This window comes from Lontra canadensis, unplaced genomic scaffold (assembly GCF_010015895.1).
Source record: "Lontra canadensis isolate GAN:19392208 unplaced genomic scaffold, GSC_riverotter_1.0 scaffold2, whole genome shotgun sequence".
Classification (NCBI taxonomy): Eukaryota; Metazoa; Chordata; class Mammalia; order Carnivora; family Mustelidae; genus Lontra; species Lontra canadensis.
The window spans coordinates 65,458,773-65,486,720 of record NW_022630996.1 but is presented as its reverse complement, the minus strand read 5'-3'; positions in this window follow the sequence as shown (position 1 = coordinate 65,486,720).

Sequence of the window (27,948 nt, the reverse complement as noted above, 5' to 3'; positions counted from 1 at the left end):
ATTACTGAAACAAATACAAAAAATTGTACACTAACCCCCTATTGTATTTACTTTCATGACTCGTGCTGTCCAGGGCTTTCCAGCTCCAAAACTCTCCCTTTCCTCTCTCAACTTCCTGTCAGTATCCTCCTCTGTGTTCTCCCTTTCTTCAGGAAATAAGGATAGATTCTCCATGTTTAGATTAATACTTCTTTCCACCTAAGAGTGAGCTGCACCTTAAAGAGGGTAAAATACTATCTTTCAATCCATGTTACTTGGTCTTATATTCAAGAACAGAGCACATGTGAAGATTTCCCAATGTGTGCTCTTGAGAAAAAGTAGGTCTGTGTGTGTATGTGTGTGTGTAAAGCAAAGAAAATCCAGGTGTAAATGTTGCTATATAATAAGTTGGACTACTACAGAAATTTTATTTTATCTTTATTTATTTTTTTGAGAGAGAGAGAGAGAGAGAGAGTGCACGAGTCGGGGGGAGGGGCAGAGGGTGAGAGAGAATCTTAAGCAGGCTCCATGCCAAGCTGAGCCTGATGACATCTCTGAGCTCCATCTCATGACACTGAGATCACCACCTGAGTCAAAATCAAGAGTCAGACGCTTAACTGACTGAGCCACCCAGGCATTCCTCAGTTGGCCTGTTATAAAGGACAAAAAAAAAAAAAAAAGAAAGAAAGACTACTTGAAAGCAAATATAGTTAAAAGAAATGGATTCATATACTATCAAGATTGCAATGGAAAGAAAACGGAACAAGAATTTCATTTTCCTCTCATCTTTTTGGAGCTTGCAAAGATGAATAAGAAGCAAGAATTTGTCCAGAAATGCAACTATGTTTTCAAAATCTTAGCCCAAATAGGATAAAGTCCAACATCTGCAATTTGAGAAATGATTTTTATCATTTTAGTAAAGTCTATTTGGGCACATGAGCTGATACCTTTTTTTATGCTTCCTATAATGCATAACTTTATCCTGTCCTCTAAAGCTTTCATTTTCCCCAAAATGACCTGACAGGCAGCTGAGAGGACAAGATGGGCTGCCTGACTGATTATACCCTGGGAATATTTATGTAACTTCTTGATGACAGCAAAATACTGAAAAGAGGATACAGGAGATAAAGTAATGGAAGCTGGCCTAACTTAAGCCTCATGTAATCCCTAGCATCTCCTAAATCACAAGGTAAGATTAGTCAGTGATCAAAATTCTTTAACAGTTGGCAGCTGCCTGAAAGCCTGCCTTTTCCCTTTGAGTGGACTGTCAAATTTAGAGAATTTATGACCTGACCTATCAAAGATATGACTTTCAAGTCCTTGACCAATCTAATAAACATTACAGACAACTATGATTATGTGGTTGTTGTTTTTTTTTTAACTTTTTGTTTTCTAGCTGAGTTACATCCCAGCCGGGTTCAACTGGCAAATGGTTGAATGCCATACCAAATCAGAGTTGCATCTGATCAGGCCAAAGCTCAAGAAATGGTTTTCCTCTTTACTTCTGACTTCTGAATGACTTCCATTCCTGACGTGAAAAGAAGATGTTTTCCTTTCCTATGTGTATGGCAAAAATAAGACATTCTCTGACCTCTTAGAAATTGTCTCAATTTTTACCTTTTAAGAAATAAGAAAGCTTTCATCTTTTTTTCTGTAGTCTAAGGAACCATGTTACATAAAGCCCCGTGCAATGCAATGCAATTTCTAGAAAACTTCATATGAACAAGGATGATTCACAAGGATAATCAGAAAACGTGAAACACTGGATATTATGCAAATATATCATTATAATATGCTTCTTTAATGTAACTTTGGTCGCCATTGGGATGCTTGCGTTATAACGTGTATTTAACAGCTTCTACATAGCCTGATTCTTTCATTGTAATTCTTTCATTGTATATATGTGGATATACTAGTCTTTTTTTTTTTTTTTTTTTTTTTTTTTTTTTTTTAATATACTAGTCTTAAGTCAAAAGTGCATTCTGCTGTGATGAATCTACCTGGGCTTATCTCTCCAGGACCCAAATAGTTTTTTATTAGATTTCTTCCTAGGTAAAAGATACAGTGAGGGGGAACATTACTCTCTGTTAAATTTAAGAAGCATGTAATGTAACATCAAATCGACAGTGGATAAAATCATAGAAAAATCCTCTCCACTTCCTTTTCTAATATGTCCGTGACCTAGTGAAAATACTAGGCTCCAGGCACAACGAAATGCACATGCTTAAGAGCACTACTAACATTTAAATATGTTATAACAATTTAGGCACAAAAAGCCACCACAGTAAAACTGACACTTTCTCCCCACAATCCTGTAATACTAGACTCTTAATGTCAACCTTCAAAAAATACAGACACAGGAGTTACAGGTTCACCAAGAAGTCAATAATATAACTAAAAAAGAAAATCACGACCCACAGTTGGCTCTAGGGAGTGAGAATTAAATAGAAAAATCCCGTTTGAATTTTGAATTTTGCTCAGAATGGTCTGTTTTGGTTCAGCAGGTGAGGGATGAAGAAAGAGTAAAAATCCAATTTGAGCCTCACAGTTACAAATGTTAAATTTTTTTTGAAGCCAACAATATTTTATTCAATTAAAGCAAAATCCTAATAATAATACTCAAAATATCCATTGTTATAGTTTAATTTCAGACCTAGAAAAAATTAAACTGTAACAATGTTGACAATATAAATGTTAATGAGGAGGGTGAGTACTGTATCAGGGTCCCAGCAATCTGAGTGTTGCAGACTAAGGCATTTATCATAGATATTAGACTTTACTCAGTGGTGGGAATGTAAGTCCAGTATAAGACAAAGTCTAAGTCCAGAAGGCAAGGGTTGGAGGATCAGCCCCATTGAATGGGAAGAGGACCTGACGAAGACATCTATGGATGACTGTTGATTCCGTGTTTGTTGTTGAACCCAGAGTCTCTATAGGTGAGCAGGGCCTCTGGTGAGGAAGAAAAGCTGGATATAAAAAGGACTAGAACAAGATAGAGTGAAATCTTCAAAGACAAAGCCAAATCAATGAAACCACTGGAATGTGTGTATGGCTCTCAACACTTATCACCTCCATCACACTGGTGACCTACATAAGCTGGTACTTGTTATCACAGAGCAACATGCGTGCCTGGCATGAGCCTCAGAGAAGCTAAAGGGGTGATCTGGAGAAGCTGCAAGCGCATATGACGCTCTACTCCATCCAACAAGATGAGCCAACAGACCAGCATCTAAACTCCCTATTTGCTGTTCTGCAGTAGAGGTTAACCACTGCGAGTACATCTTATGTTAGAGAGTAAAGGAATAGAAGGGGAAGGAATTGAAAGGAACTTTTATATATATATAAATACATATATTTATATAGATAAAAATATATATGCACACACACATATAATATAATATTTATATATAAATATTAAATATATAACACACAATAAATATATATTATATAATTTATATTATATATATATTATATAATCTATATTATATAATATATATATAATATAATAATACAATTTTTATATTACATTATAATAATATAATAATGAAATATATAAAATAAATATATATTATACACAAATATATATACTTACATATTTATAAATATATACATACAAGTATATGTTCTTGTATATATATATGTATACACACACACACACACACACACACACACATATATATACACACAATAAACTGGGTGGCGTAGTGGGTTAAGTTTGGCTCTTGGTTTCAGTCCAGGTTGTGATCTCAGGGTTGTGAAATTGAGCCCCACATCAGGCTCTGCATTCAGCACGGAGTCTACTTAAGATTTTCTCTCTTCTTCTCTCTCTGCCCCTCCCCACCACCTGTGCTCACTTTCTCTCTCTCTAAAATAAATAAATCTTTAAATATATATATTATAATTGCTAACATACATGCAAACAAATTCTTACCAAATTATGTAAGAAATTAGCATAATTATCACAGTTTTATTTCTAAGTTCTCCTATAGTGGTAGCTGGTATGTGTACCTTCCTTCTTCCACGACCCAGCACATTTTCCCTTTGCCTCAGAAACCATTTGGCTCCTCAAGTTTCCTTGCCTGATAAGGTGACTCGTATCTTCATTCTTAAAGTGTCTGGGCCATTTGTATTAGATTATTGTGTTTTTTCACTGACTCTTATCACAGGTCATGGAAGTTCTAAGAGGCACTCCAAGGATATCTGCATTCCAACATGCCAGTATTCCAACTCTTCCCAAAACCACACAGCATAGTAGCAACACTCAAGGTAAACAACCTAGCCACCATAGCACCTCCTTCTGTGCCTTCTGATTCACTAGCATGAGAAACCCAAAGTGGCCAGTCTCAAATTCCAAATTAAGGGAACAAGCACTGTGTCCTTGGTAAAAGCATTACTCCTTTGGAATTTGGACATCTAAATTGGCAGAGCCCAAAGTCACTGGGACAGCGAACCAACACTTCGCTAGTGGATCACTAGGGGAACTATGAGAGGATCCCCTCCCATCTTCACTTCTTGATTCCAGGACCCATGAATCTTGGATCTGGGGGAAACAGGATCACATATCAGACACTGATGTAAAGCATACACCACCACGGGGGCACCTGGGTGGCACAGTCGGTTAAGTGTCCAACTCTCCATTTCGGCTCAGGTAGTGATTAAGGATCAGCTGGACACGGGGCTCAATCTCAGCTCCAGGTCTCTTAAGATTTTGCTTTCCTTTCCCTCTTCTCCTTTACCCACACTTTCTCTCTCTCTCTCTCTCTCTCAAATAAATCTTTAAATCATATACCCCCACATCCTAAAGAATACTGTCCCAATCCTACAGTGTGTTGCCATATTGCTGGTGCTATAATAACATCTTCAAAAAATCATTCACCACTCTATCTGGTCTCTACCAGCTAGAGGGTTTAAATAAAAATCTTTTAAAAAAGCATTTTCCAGGTAAATAGCAATATACCTAGTTATGAGGGTATGTCAGGTTCCTCCAAAACCAAAACCACATCTGGAACAGCAGCTAGAATCAGAGTTAACACCCAATTAATGGTATGCTAATCCACTGATATCCTCCAAGATCCATCTATCTGCTGAACAAGTCAATAAGCAACTTGTGTGAAGACAAGAGTTACCATCTTGCAAGAGCCCAGTGGTTCCCATATTTTCTACAATTGCCTCAAACGTGTACTATTGTCTTTGACTTACTCTTTCGGTAGACAAGAAAAAGTTCTGTGAGCTACCACATGGCCATTCTTATTAAAATAACCACTATTCCATTGGTTGGGAAACTAATGTAGGGACTCTGCCTGTTGCTGAGGATGCATATTCTGACGATGCATTCCCAAACTGGGAAAATAATCATAGGATGGATTCAAGGACCCATTGGTCCACTCATATGCACATCAAAATTCCATTGATTACCTTGCATCCATAAGCTCTTCCTCTGACTATGGACCACAATGGCATCTGGGGTTTCTAAAAATAAGTGTCGGTTATGAGACCAGTATCCAGTCACTGACAAAAACACTGGTTGTTTCCCCTTCTTCAATTCACTGCCCTGGTAAATAACAATAGGTCTCTTTAAGGAACATCAAGATTTCCAGAAAAGATGTTGGCTATGTCAAAGGATCACTCCTCAAGTGAACCTGGCTTTGACTTCATTCCAGGAACTCTGTGTGGATCTGGAAACTGGCTTATGTCTGGGAATTAATCAAAAGGACATAACTCTATTGTTGTTATTCAAGTCAGACTTTTATTCCCAGACCTAGAGTTTGTCACTTAAGCAGTTCAAGTAAGACTATAAGAGGCTATAAAAATATTTCAGTTCAACAGACACGGTGATTATCAAGACATCTCTCTCTCTCTGCAGGTCAAATTCTGATTACTGATTCAATTCTGCTGTCTAATATGGTAACTATGCCAATCTTGCTTTTGACAATTAAGGGCCACCTTTTGGTCCCTGCCACCCACTATCTCAACATCTGCTTTGAGTTCTAACAGCCCATTTTGGTGACAGCATACCCACTGTCAGTCCTAATCTATAAAGAATAGCTTCCTACAGAGGTCTTCAAGGAAACTGGGCTCCTTTACAAATATATTTCTTATACTTTAAATGCAAAGAGTGGGGGTGCCTGGGTGGCTCAGTCAGTTAAGCATCTAATCCTTGATTTCAACTCAGGTCATGATCTCAGGGTTGTGAGATTGAGCCCTGCATAGGGGCCCATGCTTAGCAGAGAGTCTGCTTGAGATGCTCTCTCTCCCTCTCCCTCTGCCCCTACCCATCCCCTGCTCTTTTTCTCTCTCCCTCTCCCTCTGCCCCTACCCACCCTTTGCTCTTTCTCTCTCTCTCTCAAATAAGTAAAAAAAAAAAAAAATCTTTTTAAAAATTAATAAATAAATGCATAAACTGTTCTCTGGACCCTCCTATTAAACATAGATCAGGGTTGGCTGCATGGATCTTACATAGCATACCGCCTCTTGCATTACAATTTCCCAAGCTTTTCCTAGGCCTACAGTACATCAAGGAACTCCTGAAATTTCAGCTTCAATTAGTGTAGGTCATCATTGGACCCATGTTTCAGTAAACTAACCAAGTACTCTTAGAGCCTTAATAGCTGCTTAAACTAAAACATGAAATCCAGAATCTCTGCTATTTCATCCATATTGATAAATTCAATCCAATCCATGATTGTATTTCTCTCACACTGTTCTACTTTAGGATTCATTCCCATACAGGTACCCCAGGATTCTGTCAATAAAAATTGGTAAAATCAGGGTGCCTGGGTGGCTCAGTTAGTTAAGTGGCTGCCTTCAGCTCAGGTCATGATCCCAGGGTCTTGGGATCAAGTCCCACATTGAACTTCCCACTCAGTGGGGAGCCTGTTTGTCCCTCTCCCTTGGCCCCTCCTCCCTGCTCATGACTTCTTGCTCTCTCTCTCTCAAATAAAATCTATAAAAAATAAATTAAAAAATTAAAAAGTGGTAAAATCTTGCAGTTATCTTTGTGTGGTTGGCACTATTTCATGTGTCACATTTTGTACCTAACCCCCAGAGCTGGCCCCAGGATTTCAGTCTGGTTATAGATCTAAAAGATATTGAATGTAGATAAGTCTTGAGAAGGATCAGCAATGTTTTGCAAGGCTTCTACCTTAGAAGCTTCTACGTAGGTAGAAGCTTCTACCTTCTATCTATGTTCTTCAGAGGAGTGGAAACCAACCTCCACACAAAATGGATGTAGAGACTTCTGGCAAAGGAAGCTCAATGGAAATTAAGAAATCCCATGTCTTCAGTTTTATCAGGATCTGTCTATATGTCCCTATCTCGATTTTTTAATTTCTACTTCTTCCAAATCCATGTAACCAACATAAAAAAAAAAAAAATCTGTGAGGTGGTGAATCCAATTTATATTAAAATGCAGGCAACTTCAGGACTAGCCTTTAGGTTTGGTTTTGGAAATCGCAGCCCTCTATGTTAAATAAAAGTTTACTTAGGCTAGTCAAATGCATTCTAGTTTATCTGGAGACTTGAGACCACCATTTTCTTTCTTTCCTGTACGCTTAGAAACAGCCTTGTATTTAGCAGAACTCAGTGCAGTTACCAGTTGCAGGCGAGGACCCCAAACACTTCTGCCCACTGCATCTTGGCATCCAAGTTATGAGTCACCAGAGAAAACACAATGCAGTCAAGCACTGGATGCAACAATGCTTTCCTCACATACAGAAGAGAGAGAGAGAGAGAGCAAGATCATCTTCAATAGTGGATGTTGGTGCCTCATGGGTGACTCCTGGTAGCCAACACAGGGCAGTTTGCTCATATATGTCCTTCTTGTGCCCCAGTGGAAGGATCCCAACCCCTCCTCTCATAGGACAGATACAGCAGTGAGGTTAGCCAAGGTCCATATAATGCTGACTTTTAAGCAGAACAAAGAGAATACTTTGGGCTCACAATAGAGAAAGGTATCACCCATGGGATGATAAGCCTGGCACAAGCTGTGCGAGCTATTGGACTCCTGGTAAGGAACTATCCGAGGCCCAAGGCCCATTCTTATAAGACTGAATGGGGGATGGGGAGCATGGAACATCAGCATTTTGCCCATAGCATGTCTTGGACTGCAGCGTCCCCTTTCTTTTTGGCAACAGTGTCATTCGTGCTGCTAGATTTTTATCAGATCAGAAAAATACTTCCAGATAATCCAGAACCAATAGAAAGACACATCCTCATGGTTCTATTCCTATGGAAGCTCAAAAAAGCCCAAGCCACATTTGGCATCACTTTCCCCTTTTTCCAGAAAGGAGAAAAGCCTGCTTCTATTTTGAATTTTGTTCAGAGTAATCTATTTTACTCAGTAGGCAAAGGTTAAAGAAAAAAGAAAACATTAATTTAACTTCAAAATTACACATACTGAACATATTCTTAAAGCCCACAAAATTTAATTGAGCAAAAATATTAACACTATTCAAAATCTCCAATGTTTTCTTTATTATATGTTTCAGGTCTAGAAAACATTTTGTTTGAAAAAAATAAAGAAAAGAAATGACCATGTTTTCAATATATTAAGTGTTAGTATTACTGACTAGTTTCAATGCCTAGACTAAATCCTAAAAAGGAAATAAATGAAAGATGGCTACACCAAGTTTATCAGGAAAAGCGATTTTCACAAGGCGATGCATTTGATTAAGCAGAGCATATGGTGTAGATGGCAATTAATACAAGCCCCATGGTGCAATAATTGCCTGTATGTATGTGGCAAAACATCCATTTTCACATCATCCTCTTACAATAAAATGCATTTGCAGCAGAAGTTAAGTGCACTGTCAGCCCAACAAAAACCAATGATTGGTATCTTTGCATCTCTTTCAGTACAGAAAAGATTTCCTCTTTCCTTTCTCACAAGTTTTTAAAGGCAGAGTTAAAAAAAAAAAAAAAACCAACTGCATAAAAATCCTCTTTGAGATTGCTTTTAAGTTGATTAGCTGACGTAGAAGGATTATTAGATATTGCCCTGGAAAGTCATTAGGCATATATAGGCATCCTTTTCAGTTCCTGAGAAACTCTGTCTTCAAAACCAACTCAAACAACTTGAATAGAGAAGAGAATTGACTATGGTTATCCAGATAAGGCTCTCCTTAATATCACACAAAGCACTAGCATCCAACTTGTCCCTTCAAGGGTCCTACTCACAGTGCCAAGCAAATGCTGGCAGCTCCCTCCAAGCTTACTCCTTCTAGGTATAGATCCATGAAATAGTGCCAACGTAGTCACTATGGCTTGGCTCTTTGCAAATGGGCTCTTTTAACGCATTGGATTCGCCAACAAATGAATATCCCAGTGAATTATGTCTGGTATGTCAATTCCTTCCTACGAGGCAAGAATCTTTCACTCTACTCACTTTTGTTTATAAATGTAAACTTCGCTGAAGTCTATTAAAAAAAAAAAAAAGCACATTAGTGCATTTCAGAATATGATCCAATTATGCTAGTTTGTCTTTCGGGCCCATTCAACCTTTTCAAATATTAACTTTCACCGAACACCCTCGAAGTACAGAGTCACATTTTAAAGCAGCAGGATTAGTAAAGTGCAAGGTCACATTGCAAAGTCAGTATTAAAGGGAGCAAAGATTCTCAAATTAACTGATTTCTCTGCTCTTTGGTGACCTTAGACATGCCCCTTCTTCCCCACCACCCAACCAAGTCAAAGATCCATCTCACTTCTACAAGGACCTCAAGCCCACCAGGTCTGATCCTAATGAAGAAGGAAAGAGCTTCGTCCAATTAAGCTCATCACAACAGGACAGACATCTTACAAGTTCATTATGACGGCAAAGGTCAACAAAGTCTTCTATAGACAACTGGCACACGTGAATGGTACGGCTCATCAGGGATGTCCAAATGTTCATAATCACCTGCGCCATCCTGCAGCTATCAAAAAGAGAGGGGCATTACCAATGCATGTTTAAGTCTCTTCAGGTTTTTATTGAATTCTAAAATGGGCTCTTCCACCTTGTTACATGGAATACAATATATACAGAAAAGTGCTGAAATCATGAAGGTATGACTTGATGAATTCTCACGAGCTGAATACACCAGTGATCATTATCCAGATCAAGAAACAGAACACCACCAGCACCTCTGATGCCGGTTTCCCCTTCTGAACTATGATCGTGAGGCTGGTTACAAAGGAGTCAGTGCCAGCATACTTCACACACTTGAGTTATATAAGCTACTTATTGTAGACTAGCATACAGAACTTTCAGAGGATGTAAGTCATACATCAAAACATATCCAGAATGCTACCACTTCTTGCCATCCCGCACTGCAGTTCTCTCTTGCTTAGAATTTTACAGTGACCTCCCAACTAATAATCTCTGCTCTTTTCCCCCCTTCAGAATGTTCTCAAAGGACCCGCTAAGGTGAATATTTGTAAACGGACATCTATCTCAATGTATCATTCAGATCACATCACTACACTGTTAATAGTGATGTTTCTCAACCTTGGCTGCACACTGAGTGATTCAAAACCATTGATGTCTGCGTTTATTCCCCAGAGATTTTGATTTCATTGGTCCAGGGAGTGTCCTGAGCTTCCCAGATGATCCTGCTATCCAGGCCTTACAGTGATCTGAAGGCTCAACATGAGACCCACATTCCTTCTCTAATTTTACCTCTCACTCCGCTTCCTTGTTCACACCTTCCCAGATGCACTGGCCTCCTCTCTGATCCCCGAAGACACTAGGCAAGCATTTACCTCTGGGCATTACACTTGCTCCGCCATCTTCAGTGATCTTCCAAGATATCCAGCTCCTTCACTTGCTTTAAGTCTTTACATAAAAGTCTTCTCTGTGACCCATTCACTGGCCACCCCTGACATTTTATACCTCCTTTCCATGATTTATATTCTTAGCAGTGATCACTGTCCAACACACAGTATACATTCCTTCTTTCTCTCGCTCTGCCAGAACAGGGCTTTCTGCTTGCTTCTTCAGTGTAATGTCCCAACTCATAGAACAGTGATTACCTAGCACACAGACACAGCTCAAGAAATGTTTAAGTGAACAAGTGATGTTTTCAAGTAATGAAAACCCTGCTAAAGAGCTTTGAGTCAGCATCTAACAGCCAATAATGAGACACCAGTTGTGATCATAAGCATTAAGTACATTCTAAACCAAAACTGGTTAAATGAAAACAACCCAGATGAAAAGGTGTAATTTGCAGCAAAATAATGATATGCTCTCTGCACTTCATGCTTCAGACAAAAGAAACCCCTAGAGAAAGATCTTATCTTCTTCCACAGAGCTCTCGAGACTGCCAGACATGTAAAAGCTTCCAGAAATATATATCAGAAGTGGGGAATGGATTAGAATTAATCTTTCTCTTGCATATATATATATATATATATATATACACACACATACTTATATATTTATATTTTCTTTGTAATTCACGCATCTTGGGTATTAGAAACTGCTTAACATATTATTATAGAATTGCACTCATTTGTAATGACTGCTTTAAGGCACATGGCATGGAATCCACTCCACCCACCAACTCTCAGCTGCCTCAAGAGGACTTTTCCTAGAGAAACTGATCCCTGATTCCGTTTTTTTCCCAAGAAATAAATCTCAAAATAAGAGCTCCTGAGTTTTCTACCCTGCCTAAAATATTAGGCTAATGTGTTTTCCAAAGTATCAAGCTGATGAGAAAGAAAGAGAGGGAGAAAGAAACTCATCAGTCCGGCAAAACAGATCAACAAATACAGGGCTGCTTCCAGTTGAACCCGTAAGCACTGCTGACAAGATCAAAGTCACAATTCCACTGAGCCCTGCTTTCCTCTTGCCCCAAAGGAGCTAATCCACTGTTCATTTCCACCTGCCTCAGAGACAATGAATTGTTAAACTTCTCTTTGAAAAAATGGTCACAGTCTCTTGATAGTTTGGTGTTTTTTATCGTCATCACTGTGAGTCATACAAAATAAACAGTGATGCTTTGTAGTTCTGATGCCCAATCTATCTGAACACTCTGTAAAATTCCTGGGTATCTCCATAAATATTTGATAAAATAATAAAGTTCTCAAAGTTTTGAAGTCTTTTCAACTTTCTGCACATTCAACTTCATGTAGGAACTTCTAATTATAGGAAGAGCATAAAAAGAGGCCTCTGAAATTTGGATTCCTTCTTATATTCTGTTCAGGGATAAAGTTCCATTCTACTAAGCTATAAACCAAACTATTCATTTTGCTTCACTTTTCTCATGCTCCCATGAAAATTCTATTTTCTAGTATCCTATCAGTTAGAATGTTCTAATAAATACATATTTTAAAGAATAAAAAATAACCAAAAGTTCATCATTTAAATTTCATCTTCAGAGGTAACAAATGCTGCTGAGGGTGTGGAGAAAAGGGTATCCTTTTGCCCTGTTGGTGGGAATGCAAACTGGTGCAGCCACTATGGAAAACCGTATGGAGGTTCCTCAAGAAATTAAAAATAGAACCACCATGTGATCCAGATATCCTACTGCTAGGTATACATCCAAAGGAAATGAAACCATTATCTTAAAGAGATATCTATAATCCCATGTTCATAGCAGCGTTACTCACAATAGCCAAGGTAGGAAACAAATTAAGTGTTCATCAACAGATGAATGGATAAAGACAATGGGATGGATATATACGTGTGTGTGTGTGTGTGTACATACATATGTGTATATATATATAATTTATATTTATATAAAATAATGAAATATTATTAAACCTTAGAGCCAAGAAAGAAATCCTGTCATTTGCAACAACATGGATGAAACTGGAGGGGAGCATGCTAGAGAAACAAGCCAAAGAAAGACAATACCACAAGGTATTACGTATATGAGGAATCTTAAAAAAAAAAAAAAAGTCAAACTTGGAGAAACAAAGTACAGAAGTTTGGGGGTGAAGGAAAAAGGGAAAGGTTGAAAAGGGGTACAAATTTTCTGTTATAAGACAAATAAGGGCTGAGGATCTAATGCATAACTTGATGACTATAACTGATAACACTGTATTGTATAATCGAAGTTTACTAAAAGACTAGAACTTAAGTGTGCCCACCAGGAAAAAAAAAAAAAAGGAAATATATGAGGTGATGAATGTATCAACTGGTTGGGGGGAATCTTCTCACAACATATACATATATCAAGTTATCACACTGTACACTTTAAATATCTTACAATTTTATTTGTCAATTATTCCCGATAAAGGTAGGAAAAAAAACAAGCTCATCATTCAGCATAGTTTATTCAAACTGGTAGCATAATCAACTAGGTTATTCTCTCCATTCAAAAAGTATTATTAAGCTCACATTATGGACTAGGAGCCGGGTAAAAATGGTGAGCAAAATGTATATGCCCAATGTTGTCATGGAGTCTAATGAAGCCACCAATAGTGATAAATTTCATGAAGGACACTAACAAGTTTCTATAAGAGAGAACACGAATTTTTGCAATCTGCAAATGTGGGAAGGTTGGTGCAAAGGCTCTGAGTAGGAAATTCTTTGCAATTATTTGAGAAGTCCTGTGAAACTAGAATAATAATGTCTGGAGAGAACATTTTGAGATGAGAGAGCCAGAAATCATTTAAAATTGATATAATACATTTCTTAAGAATATGGAATTCCTTCAGAATCATAGATCATATTTATCAGCATTGTATACTTAATCAATCCATGTACTGCTTCACAAAGAATCTTGTATGGATTTTATTTCAAATGATTTCATAGTCCAGTGTGTGCAAAATTCCTGCTTGTACAAAATTATTTTCCTTTCTGCAGAACTTCTCAAACCTTTAGTTAATTGTAAATATTCATATAGAGAACAAGTAGTCACATTCAACAAGCATTATAATATGGCATTCCTTTTGCAGACTCTCTCTGCAAAAGTATATCTTTTGCAGAGTATTCCTTTTGCAGAATATACATTGAAAAATAGTACATTAATGCATTTATTCCAAAAAATATTTATTTAGGACCTACCACATTACAAACCCTATTCTGATATCCAGGAACATAAGGAATAATGAGCAGAGTAGCTGCCCTAGAGAAACGAATCACCTAATGGAAGACAGTGATATCCATAAATCGGACTACTAAATGATATGACTATTACTCTAGACATATGTGCAAGTTGATATGGTAAGGCACAAACGGGAATATCAAACATTAGATTTGAAGGAGGATGAATTTTGAGTTGAGACTAATTTTTTGAAAATGGTAATCAGTGTAAAGTATATTCCAAGGCAATTTATTTTTTAACATAGGGAATTATAAAATTTAACAACTGAACAAGACCTTGGAGATAATCTATCTCAAGTTCCTCATTTACCCATAGGAAGAAACAGGCTCAGGTGAAACACCTTATTTACACAAGTTAGTGATGGTGTCAAGATAAAAATATCTTGATTTCTAATCCAGTGCTGAAGGCATTTTATTAATTCTATCCCAACAGAGTACCAACATTCATGATATCAGATCATTTTCTCTATGTGTTTTCAAGACACTGAAAGACATTTTTTATTTCTTAGCTAAAAATTCCCACATTTTTTGAGCTACATTTCCAATCAACCAGACCGAGGAAGCCCTGGTTTGAGGCACTTGAGGCTATCATTACTCTCTTCCTTGATCCCAAATTCAAATTAACAACATGCCTTAGGTGATGAATAGTTAGCTTGTCAGAGGCTAAAATTTTCCTTTGGCTTCGGGGGTTGTGGTAAATGTAGGACTCTAATTTTTCTGTACACATAACTAAATATTAAATAAATGTCAACACTGGCATTTTCCAGTTCACAGAATGAAAAGAAAATTGTCAGTAATAACTATTGATATTATATCATTTAAATTGTACTGCAGGGCACTAAAAATGAAACAAAATTATCCATTTGTGACATATTCACATCTTTTAATAAAAAAAAGTTGGGGGGGATACCTGACTGGCTCAGTCGGAAGAGCGTGTGACTCTTGACCTTGAGGTCCTAAGTTCAAGCCCCATATTGCAGGTAGAGATTACCTAAAAATAAAAATTAAAAAAATCAGGGTGTCTGGGTGGCTCAGTGGGTTAAAGCCTCTGCTTTCGGCTCAGGTCATGATCTCAGGGTCCTGGGATCCAGCCCCACATTGGGCTCTCTGCTCATCTATCTGCCTGTCTCTCTGCCTACTTGTGATCTCTACCTGTCAAAATAAATAAATAAAATATTTTAAAAATTTTTTAAAAATCATCTTTAAAAAACTGTAAGCATATAGCCTGGGTGCTTTTTGAAATTTCTTTACCTGTGAATGATCAAAGGATTTGAACATGATTTTTTCTGTCAGTAGAGGGGCAGTACTCTAAGTAACATAAAGATCCTGCCAGCCTATTTTGTTGTTAAAACAGTTGTGGTAGGCAAAATACTAGTAGCCTCCCAAGCATGCCCACACCATAATCATCTAGAACCTGTGAGGATATGTTACCATGTATGGCAAAAGAAATTGTGCAAAGTAATTCAGGGTGAGGACCTTGATGGAGATTGTCCTGAATTATCCAAGAGGGTCCAATCTCCTCACATGGATCTTTAAGAGCAAATAACCTTTCCAGACTGTAATTAGAGAGAGTTGCGGTTAAAGAAAAGCAGTTAGTGAGATGCAATGTTGTCATCTTTGAGGATGGAGAAAGGCACCACTATCCAAGGAATGCAAGCAGCCTCTAGAAGGTTAAAAAAAAAAAAAAAGCAAGGAAATGGATTCTAACCCAAGGTCTCTCAAAGGAACCAGCCCCACAACAGCTTCCTTTTAGCCCACTGTGTCCTGTGTCATATTTCTGACCTAGAAAACTATAAAATAATAAATCTGTATGGTTTAATCCACCAAATTTCTAGTAATTTGTTACAACTGCAATAGAAAACTACATCATACAATTGTATTTTTAATGTATTTATTTTTTTATTCATACACGATGTATTATTTGCTTCAGGGGTATAGGTCTGTGAATATCAGTCTTACACAATTCACAGTCCATGACCCCTAGGGCCCTGCACACCCTAGCGACAGTCTTGCTAAAAACACTCCTTCTATATCAAATCAAAGTATCTTACTACCACCTAATAACTGTAATTTGGCAGCCATAGGAATATTTGCAGAGTATTTCTGGGAATTAAAAAATGTAATTTTTCTAAGTTAAAAGGCCAATGGAACAACAAGCCATACCATGATTTTGAAAGCTAAAAACAATCTCCATCAGCAATTCAGCAACGAGCTACACAAAGTGTGAGCACACTCAGACACAAACATGCTGAAGTAAAATTTCAAGATCGAATATGACACTCAATGCTCATGATTAGAGCTCAATTTAAAAACAAAAACACAGTTACAGAAAAAAGGAACAGAGCCAAAGTGAAATCTTTATTTATGAATTTGTTTAAAATTCTTTGAACATATAGTTTCTGTATCCCTGCACTATTTTTTTTTAACCAAGTAGCAAATGGATATAACTTTTTGCAGGGCCAGAAACAAAAATAAAACAAAATTCAAGTCCTCAAAAGTACCATGATCCCCTTTAAATTTGTGATAGGGATATCATTAGCTAATTTACCTCTTTAATGCACTAATAAATCCTGATAGAATTCATACGACTTGAAATTTGCAAAGCAGTTCAAGAACAAAAAGATTTTGACTGGTTGAAAGATTGAATGATAGTATAATTGCCTGAGAAAAGCATATATTTAGGACTGACCCTTAGATCTCTGATCTTATTATCAGATATCTCATCTGTCAGACTATCTACTTACTCAATGAATACCTTTATTTCCCAATAAAAGTTATATTGCAAGGCCTTTATTGAAAGTATTGAGAATAATACCAGATCATAAAAGGTTAAAAAAAACTTTTTAGGGAAGACATCAGAGCTTCATGGTCATTTGATCCAAAAAGAAATGAAGCACTTTAACCTGAATATTGAATTTCATGTTTGTCATGATTCTAAGAAGAAACATAAGTATTTGATGGATTAGAAAAAATAAAATATGCTTTTTATCAGAATAATTTTCTAGTCATTTACCTGAAGCAATCATTTATAAGGAAGCACACTGAATAGATCAGTAGAATGGTAAACCTTAGAACATAAAAGTTAGTTATCTCTACATTTTCAAGTAGCAAGTCAAAGTTCAAATTTAAAACATATTTACTCTACAGTCCCATGTAATGTGGACTACTCAAGGTATCTCCTTAGAACTGGTTCTGTAAAACACAAAAGAGCAGCTATGTTCAGACTCTTTCTGCACAGATACTTGCCTTCCCCTGTTCTCCATTCAAAAAACAAACAAACAAACAAACAAACAAACAAAAAATCAAATTTTAGAAGAGTACTTAACTCCATTTGACATCTGTATTAGTCAGGACTGTCCAGAAAAATGAAACCAATGTAACAATACAGAGAGGGATTTATTATAAGGAATTGCGTCCCATTGTAGGGAAGCTGAAAAGTCCTAAGATCAGCAATCCGCAAGCTGGAGACCCAGGAGAACCAGTGGTTTAGTTTTAGTTCAAGTCCAAAGGTCTGGGAACGCTGGGAGCCAATGGTGCAAGTTCTATCTAAAAGTCATCAGGGGGCACCTGGGTGGCTCAGTGGGTTAAAGCCTCTGCCTTCGGCTCAAGTCATGATCCCGGGGTCCTGGGATCGAGCCCCCCATCCCCCCATCGGGCTCTCTGCTCGGCAGGGAGCCTGCTTCCTCCTCTCTCTGCCTGCTTCTCTGCCTACTTGTGATCTCTGTCAAATGAATGAATAAAATCTTTGAAAAAAAGAAAAAGAAAAAAGTCAGCAGGTTACAGACCTGAGGGTTGATTTTTCACCTCAAGTTTGCAACCAGGGAAAGAACAATCTCCCAGTTCTACTTCCAGGCAGAAGGAGCTCCTCCTTATTCAAAGAAGGATCAGCCTTTTTGCTCAATTCAGGCCTTCAATTGATAGAATGAGATTCTCCCACATTAGGGAGGGCAACCTGCATTACTCTGCCTACCAATTATTGTAATGGTAATCTCCTCCAGAAGCACCCTCACAGACACACCCAGATTTGACCAAATGTCTGGGCACCCTGTGGGCCAGTCAAGCTGACCCATAAAAATAACCATCACAACATCTTTTCAAATAAATATATATGATGTTTTAAATTTTATGCATAAATTAATGCTTCCCTTGTGGGAAGTTATGAACAAGATTTTTCAGGTGTTAGAAAGAGAAAATGATTAAATTTGGAATTCAGAAAGTACAGAAACATATGTTTCTAAGAAAACAAGTCAGAAGAACAGAAGTAGAATCTTGAAATCTTATGTCAGATACCAAATTTCTTTTTATAGTAAAGTTCTTGATGGAAGAGGGCCTATCTTGAAGAAACAAAACAAACAACTCTTACAGTTCTTTGTCCAGAAGGAAACAAGGCCAGGAGGAGCTAAGAAGTCTATGACCTTTCAAACACAGAAGAGTAATGAGCCCTGGGCAATGTATGGAAGTGCTAAATCACTGACTCATATACCAGAAACAAATATAACACTGTATGTTAACTAAATGGTATTTACATAAAAACTTAAAAAGTAGGCGCCCGAAGCAACACCTTTGATACGAGCTCCATAATTTGTTTTAAAATCATGAAATTATAATATATAGAAAATAATAATATTTAAATGTTCTTTAAAATTTCACTATATTTTAGCAGACTTCACCTCATATCTTGTTGCAAATCTATGTAATTTCTGGGGTGCCTGGGTAGCTCAGTGGGTTAAGCCTCTGCCTTTGGCTCAGGTCATGATCTCAGGTTCCTGCGATCAAGCCCCACATCGATCAAGCCCCACATCGGGCTCTCTGCTCAGGAGGGAGCATGTTTCCCCTCTCTCTTTCTGCCTGCCTCTCTGCCTACTTGTGATCTCTCTTTCTGTCAAATAAATAAATAAAATCTTTTAAAAAAATCTATGTAATTTCTTTATATTTTATTAAGCTTAATATATATGCCTACTGACAAAGGGAGAGCAAGGGGGGGAACCAGTCTTTAAATGTCAAATTGCTATTGATTCACATTTTTGCTAAGCACCTACCTCATACAGTTCTTGTTTAGGAAAATGTGTGCTGTTGTTTCCAGATTGTTCTAACTTATAAGCAAAGCTGGAAATATATTGTGTATACATGTGTGCCTGTATATACATATGCATGTGTGTACCTGTGTGTAAGGTTTCACAGGTGAGGTAAACATGACACCAGGCGGGACGCCTGGGTGGCTCAGTTGGTTAAGCGGCTGCCTTCGGCTCAGGTCATGATCCCAGCGTCCTGGGATCGAGTCCCACATCAGGCTCCTTGCTCGGCAGGGAGCCTGCTTCTCCCTCTGCTTCTGCCTGCCTCTCTGTCTGCCTGTGCTCGCTCACTCTCTCTCCCTCTGTCTCTGACAAATTAAAAAAAAAAAAAAAACAAAAAAAAAACATGACACCAGGCAAGGTAGGTGCAAGGCCAGATTTATTAAAGGCACTCTCCAGGGAAGTTTCAGGGCTCAGGAGAAGGGGAGCCAGGAAACTAGCGCTGGGAGGAGGTAGGCATCCTCGGGCGAGGTTCCAGAAAGGGGAGTGGGGGCAGTCGCACTGGGAGGGAGTCAGCGGGGGTCTTTTATCGGGCCAAAGCAGGGCATGGGCTCACATCCATATGTGGTAGGGTATTTGGTGATCGGAGGGTATGGGGTGGGGGTCCTGATACTTCTGTTTCCTGCATAGGTATCGGGTTACCTATGGAGACATGACCTGGGCATACATCCTTTTGGCGGAAGAGTCAAGGGTTAAGGTTGGAGGGGTCAGGAGCTGGAAGATGGTGGGCCCGGTGGTCATTTCTATTGTTCCTCCTGCATTCCCGGAGCCGCTGACCCAACACAGTGCATGCAAACTCACATCTTTAAGTGATAGCAAATTAACCAAATTTTAAAAACAAAATATGAGCCAAATAAAAGAAATTTATGGTCCAAATTTGACCCCAGACTGCCCACTTTGGGTTCCCCACTTTGGATTATCATTTCTCTCTCCAATTCTGTGCATCTTTTAACTACTTGGCAACTCTCTCTTCTACAATAAAACTTTAGGGTTGAGATCACAGTCATCCCATATGTCCCAAGCATGGCCATCAGTCTTGGTGGCTTCCACAAGAAAAGAATTTCTCATGCATCCCATTAATCCCATCGGTTTTTAACATCCTCATTTCCAGTGACATCCATTCATCTTCACTCCAACAGCCACATACTGGACCTCCTTCTTGGTCCAGGTTTTCTTACGAGCCACTGATCCACCCCAAACCACCTAAGACCAAATATTAACCTCTCTGACCACAACCTTCTTTCCTCCAAGATCTCTCACAACGTTAACTTGCACAGCATCTGTTCTTTTGACTTACTGAGACCACTGGCCCTCCATCCTTTCAATGGAGGCCTCTTATCTTCAGCCTTGACTTCCTTCTCCATTATTCCCAGACATCACACTTAATCACATCAGTAACTCTCTTGCCATCATCTGTAATGCTTGTTTTCTGTTTTCCTTCCGAAAGTCTTTCCGAACTCAATGCCAATACATGACCCAGCCAACTTCTCATCTTCCCTGTGCCTGCACACACACAGGTAGGATTTCAAGCAAAATGAGGCAAACAGGCACACTGGTCTCATGACACACTGGAGGTCTCCAAACAGACAAGGCTCTACTTGCAGCCAAGTGTTTTCATGTTTCCTTCTTTAGCTTTTTCATTCACTCTGCAAAATATGTATTTCAAATCTCTCTGTTACCCTCATACCCCACCAAATCCCTCATCATTCAATAAATGGCCTGCCTTCCTCCTCTACAGACAACAACAGAAGCCAGCAGATGGAAACTACCTCAATTCTCTGCGTCTGTGCCTACTCTATTTCCTATTCCTTCTCATAAATTAACTTCCCATGAGTAATGCCTCCCTCCCCCAGTGCTCTGGATCCATCCACAGCTGCCTCTTTGGGGGCCTCCTTCTGTTTATCCCCTCTCTCTTTTTCCTATGATATCTTTTCTCTTCTGTCATTCACCCTAAGAAAATTTTAACATGCTCATATGTCTGGTATCTTACATGAAACTCCATTATTTCTTGATGTAGGTAAGTGCCATGCTTACCTGACAATCTTAGCTACTTTTTCTCTGATGGGATAGGCAGGGGTGGACCTCTTCTGTTCATCGATTAAATGTCCATAGTCTTAGACCTTGTACTCTTCTGGGCTACAAACTGTCTCCCTAAACAATGTTATTTATTCTTTTTTTTTTTAAAGATTTTATTCATTTATTCGACAGAGAGAGAAATCACAAGTAGGCAGAGAGGCAGGCAGAGGTGGGGGGCGGGGAGAACAGGCTCCCCGCTGAGCAGAGAGCCCGATGCAGGGCTCGATCTCAGCCCAGGATGCTGGGATCATGACCTGAGCCGAAGGCAGAGGCTTTAACCCACTGAGCCACGAGGCACCCCAATGTTATTTATTCTTATGACCACAATTACTACCAGTAGTTCAGTGTCACTCCCAAGTTTCAGAAGTTATGCAATTGCAATGACATTTATCCATTGCAATATCTCAGTCTCTGCTTGTACAAAAATAAACCAATAACTGCTCCCACAAATGTGTTCCTCATTCTGTGGTTCCTATCCTCATGCAAAGCAGAAAAATCCTGCTGACAAAAACTGTCCTGTGTTTCCCACCCCAGGCAAAAGCTATAAAGTTCCACTAGCTAATCAAGCCAAAAACCTGTATGTTGTTTATAACCCTTCTTCTTCCTATCTGGTTAATTCCACCTCCTCAGAATTTTGCAAAGCTGACACTTCCATAGGTCTTTGCTGCCAAATACAGAATGTCATGATCCCCTTGTGTGATCCATCAAACAGCCTCCTACATGATCTCCTCACTCTGTCTGCCACCACTCCCACTGCCACCTACGCCTTTCTCAGGCTGCAGCCCGAGTGACCTTTCAAAAGCACAGGTCTAATTACATCAGTCTCTGGTTTAACATGTCTCAACAGCTAATCATATTTCCCTGGATGAAAGTCTAACACAATAGAAAAGCTTAGAAGAACTAAGGAATGCACACAGGTGAATGCTTCCCCTATTGCAAGCTTCGTACTTCTAATTATAAAGCACTTCCATATATATTATTTCACTTGTTATTTTCAAAAGCACTTAAGGATCATCATCTCCATTTTATGAATAAGGAAATGGAGAACCCAGGGTTAAGTGGCTTATTCAAGGTCAATAATCTCTAAGTGACAAGCCTGATACTCAAAACTCAAATCTCTTTATAAAGAGATTTAAAAGCAACTTTTTGGAGTTTCAGTAAACAAACAGTTTAGAATAAGATTGAAGCCAGAATCATCTTAGGTTAAACTGCGATAGATTTTAAATAGATGACAGATAGACGGACATACAGAGAGACAAAGGTCTATAAAGAGATCCCAGTACAGAATTAAAATAAATGTTTAAAAAGGAGAAATCTGATCAACAGTACTTTGAAAGAATCATAAACCACCAGCCAAGTGGGATTTATCCCTGGGATGAAAAAATGATTGAACACATACATGCAAATCAATCAATGTCATACGCCACATTAACATAATGAGTTATAGAGACTATACCAAGTGGAGTTGCCACACAAAGGAAACTTTATTTGCAGCAAATTACGGAGAATAATTTCCAGAGCCTTGACTCCCTAAGTCGGGATGAGTGGGTTGCTTTTATTTAGGGTTAGGATGAATATTCAGAACAGGGAGTTTTGTTTTTGTTTTTTGTGTTTTTTTTTATTATTATTATGTTCTGTTAGTCCCCATAGAGTACATCTTGAGTTTTTCATGTAGTGTTCCACGATTCATTGTTTGCCTACAACACCCAGTGCTCGATGCAATACAGAGAGTTTTGTCATCGAACTTAAAAGCAGACAGAAGGTTGCAGAGAACACTAACAGGCTCCTACAGGCATCCTATGTTATGTTAATCAAGTTTGTGCCCCTCCTTGGGCAGAGTTTTTAACATTACAATGAGGCGGAGGTTAACTGTGGGACACGGAGATCGGGCTAAAGGACAGACCTGAGAGCGAGCCAGTGTAAACTGAATGAGGTCTGGGGCTCCTTATCTCAGGTAAGGAATGCAGGGCTTTTGCTTACTTTTGAAATAGCACTGGGAGTTTTACCACTAATTTTATTGCTAAGCTGTTTCCTCGCCTGGTAGAAACTGTTAGTTTTTGCATTCCCTTTGTTTCCTTAAAATCCTTTACTGTTCAAGTTTTTTATTTCTTTGTAATTCTGACACCACCAGGGAAGTTCCGCAAGAAGTACTGTAGGGCAAAAAGAGCCAGTAAGGCATGGAAAACGGAAAACAGCTGGGGGCCTAAAGTGACTTCTTTTTCTTTTTCTGGAGACCCCTAACTCTTTTGCTTACAAAAGCATTTGACATCCATTCATGATTTAAAAAACCAAAAAACAAAACTCTCAACAAAAAAGGTAAAGAAGTTTATCTCAACACAATGAGAACCCTATATGAAAATCTACAGTTACCATCATAATCAATATGGAACATTGAAAGCTTTTCCTCTCTTATCTAGTACAAGTTAAGGATACCCCCGTCACCATTTCTATTCAACAAAATATTGGAAATCCTTCTCAGACCATTTAGAGAAGGAAAAAATAAAATCCATTCAAATCAGAAGGGAAAAAGTAAAATTATTTCTGTTGGTGGATGACATGATTATATACATGCAAAACCCAAAAGACTCAACAACAATAAAAAAAGAAAGAAAAGAAACTGTTAGAACTAAAACTCATTCAGTAAGGTTGCAGGATATAAAAACAACAAACAAAAATCAGTGGGCTTTCTATATACTAACAACAAACTATCCAAAAGAGTATTTTTAAAAATCCCATTCACAATAGTAACAAAAAGAACAAAATACTTAGGAAATAACCAAAGAGGTAAAAGATGTTCACACTGGAAACTTCACACTGATGAAGGAAATTAAGGAAGACATAGATAGAGGAAAAAACAGCCCATTTTTATGGACTGCAAAAATTAATATCACTAAGATGTCCATAGTATCCAAAATGATCTACAGATTCAGTGCAATTCCTATCAAAATCCCAATAGCATCCTTTTCAGAAATAGAAAAAACAACCTTAAAATTCATATGAAAACATAAAAGACTCCTTATAGCCAGAGCAATTTTGATCAAGAATTTTAAAAAGCTGAAGGCATCACATTTCCTAGTTTCAAAATATATTACAAAGCTACAGAAATCAACAGTAGGATACTGGCATAAAGAAAGACATATAGACCAACAGAACAAAGTAGAGAGCTCAGAAATAAATCTACAGGGGGGCCTGGGTGGCTCAGTCATTAAGAGTCTGCCTTCAGCTCAGGTCATGATCCCAGGGTCCTGGGTTTGAGCCCCACATCGGGCTCCCTGCTCAGTGGGAAGCCTGTTTCTCCCTCTCCAATTCCCCCTGCTTGTGTTCCCTGTCTTGCTATGTCTCTCTGTCAAATAAATAAAATCTTAATAAAGAAAGAAAGAAAGAAAGAAAGAAAGAAAGAAAGAAAGAAAGAAAGAAAGAAAGAAAGAAAGATAGACATGCAATTAAGGTCAACTTATCTTTGACAAGGGTGCCAAGAAAACACAATGGGGAAAGTTGAGTCTCCTCAATAAATGGTTTTGGAAAAACTGAATATCCATACACAGAAAATTGAATTGGACTCTTGTCTCACACTATATTCAAAAATCAGGGTGCCTGAGTGGCTCAGTCATTAGGCTTGTCTGCCTTCGGCTCAGGTCATGATCCCAGGGTCCTGGAATTGGGGCTCCCTGCTTGGCAGGAGGCCTGCTTCTCCCTCTCCCACTCCCCTGCTTGTGTTCCCTCTCTTGCTGTCTCTCTGTCAACTAAATAAATAAAATCTTTTAAAAAAAAAATCAACTTAAAATGGATTAAGTACTTAAACATAAGACCTGAAACTATAAAACTTCTAGAAGAAAATGTAGGGAAAAAATTTCTTAACATTTGTCTTGGCAATGATTTCTTGGATATAACATCAAAGGCACACACAACAACAACAACAAAAATAATAATTAAGGGGAATTGCTTCAAACTAAAAAACTTTTCTACAACAAAGAAAACAATCAACACAGTCAAAAGCCAATATATAGAATGGGAGAAAATATTTGCAAACCATATAGCTAATAAAGGGTAATATCCAAAATACATAAGGAACTCATACAACTCAATAGCTATATATATATATATATATATATATATATGCGTGTATGTATATATATATATACATATCTGATATATATATATACATATCTGTGTATATATATATATATATATATATATATATATCCTGATTTAAAATGACAAAATGACAAAATGGATTTAAATGATTCAAAACGGACAAAAGACCTGAATAGACATCTCTCCCAAGAAGACATGATAATGACTAATAGATATATGAAAAGGTACTAAACATTACTAATCATCAGAAAAACACAAATGAAAACCTTCACACATATTAGAATGGCTATTATCAAAAAGACAAAAGATACCAAGAGTTGAACAGGATACAGAGAAAAAGAAACCCCTGCATATTATTGGTGGGAATGTAAATTGGTATAACAATTATAAAAAGCATGTGGAATATTCTCAAAAATTAAAAATACAGCTACTGTATGACCCAGCAATTCTACTTCTGGGTATGTATCTTAAAAAAAAAAATAAAACCAGTATCTCTGAGAGATATTGGCACTCCCATTTGCAGCATTATTCACAATAGCCAAGATACGGAAACAAACTAAAAGTTCATTAACAGATGAGTGCATTTTATTTATTTTTTTAAGATTTTATTTATTTATTTGACAGAGAGAGAGAGAGAGAGAGAGAGATCACAAGCAGACAGAGAGGCAGGCAGAGAGAGAGGAGGAAGCAGGCTCCCTGCTGAGCACAGAGCCCCATGCAGGGCTCCATCCCAGGGTCCTGAGATCATGACCTGAGCTGAAGGCAGAGGCTTAATCCACTGAGCCACCCACGCACCCCAAATAAGTGCATTTTAAAAATGCAATATATACCTATATGCACACCGTGGAATATTATTCAGCCATGAAAAAAGAGGGAAATCCTGATATTTGTGACAACATGGTTGAGCCCAGAGTACATTAAGTGAAATAAGCCAGACACAAAAAGACAGACACTGCATGATCTCCCTTATATGTAGAATCTAATCTCCAACTCATAAAAGTAGAGAGTAGAACAATAATTGCCAGGGGCAGAAGGGAGAAAGAAATAGATGTTGGTCAAAGGGCACAAAATTTCAGTTATCCAGAATGAATAAGTTCCAGAGGTGGGGACTAGAGTTGATGTTGTATTGTATAACTGAAATTTGCTAAGGTAGGTTTTCAGTGCTGTTACCACAAAAAGAAAGAAAGAAAGCAAGAAAAATTTAATTCTGTTTGAGATGAAGGATATGTTAATTAGCTTGATTCTGGTGACCATTTCACAATGTATACATATATGAAAACATCAAATTGTACACCTTAAATTTATACAATTCTTATTTGTCAATTATGCATCACTAAAACTGGAGGAAAAAAACCAGATATCCGGTATTTAGAAGAAATATTATCCCCGGAAAGAATAAAGTTATTTTGTAGCTTCATTTTATTTTGTCAAAGACTAAGTCTAACAATGTAGGCAAAAGATACCAGAAAATATGGAAATTTAACCAGCTGAGGTTTTATCTTATTTTATCTTTTTCAATGTTAGAGTTGATTCTCAGAACTAAATTTTGAAAAGGCAGTTCCTGCTATAAAATGACCCAGTTACCACTAAATAAAAGATGTTGGACTGCAGAGAAGGTTGGCTGAAGGGTAGGTGTAGAGATAAAGGAGGAGACTGGGCATTGTCATCACAAGACACAAGCATGCACCACAACTCCACATGGGGAACTCTGCCAAGAACGAAATGAATGCCTACCACCAAGACCACCTGACAGAGGGAGTCACAGGAGCACATGTGAAATAAAAGACAGAGAACAGAGCCAATTCAGGTCAACCAGGCCTAATGAAAGCCCAGATGAGAGAAGAGATAGAAGTCAGCCAAGTGGAAATGCCAGTGTAGATAACAGCAAATGAAAGAATCCACTAAAATTAACTCTGGACAAAAGGTTGTCCTCACAGACCAACCCTCTAAGTGATTGAAATGCAAATGCTTTACATGAAAGCAGTCCTCCCCAAGTAGAGAGAAAATCCAAAATGAAACTTTTCATAATATCACCATTTTTAGAGATAAAAGGAACCCTGAAACTCATTTTGGCTTAAGGAGAAATTGCTTAATACTCTGCTAGTTCCTAGGATTCAGTGAGAACCTTTGAAAAGAAAAAGTTTGCTGATCTTTTTCCAACAATCAAACAACAACAAATAAATTGAAACAAAAATAATAATAATGATAACAAAGAAAACCTACCTGAGATGAGGAACCACATTAAGACCAACCAACCAACCAGGACCAGATTCCTCCACTGAAGTAGGTGTGGCTAACAGAACAATTTAAAGACCATCCAGTTTTGAAGGAAAGATTTTATGCCTAGCTTGAAATGATAGAATAAAGTCATGGAGTAAAATAAACTTTTGTAAAACTCTTTATTTTGTAGTTGTTGGTATAAAGATCACTATTATTTTGCTAAACCTTTCATCAAGACAAGACTAGAAAATATATCAAGCATTAATTAATACCTATAATAACCAAATTCATTTGCAGTAAAAGTTTCAGAGAAGTAATACGTGAATAAAAATGAGTTGGCTAGAAAATAGTTTAAAAATCACAGTAGACATCAAGAAAGTTTTCTTCCAAGACTAACTCAAGACACATTTAAGTGTCTTTCCATGTTCCCAAGAAAGCAAGCAGGATACAGTGTCAGACAGACTACCTTGGATTGGTACG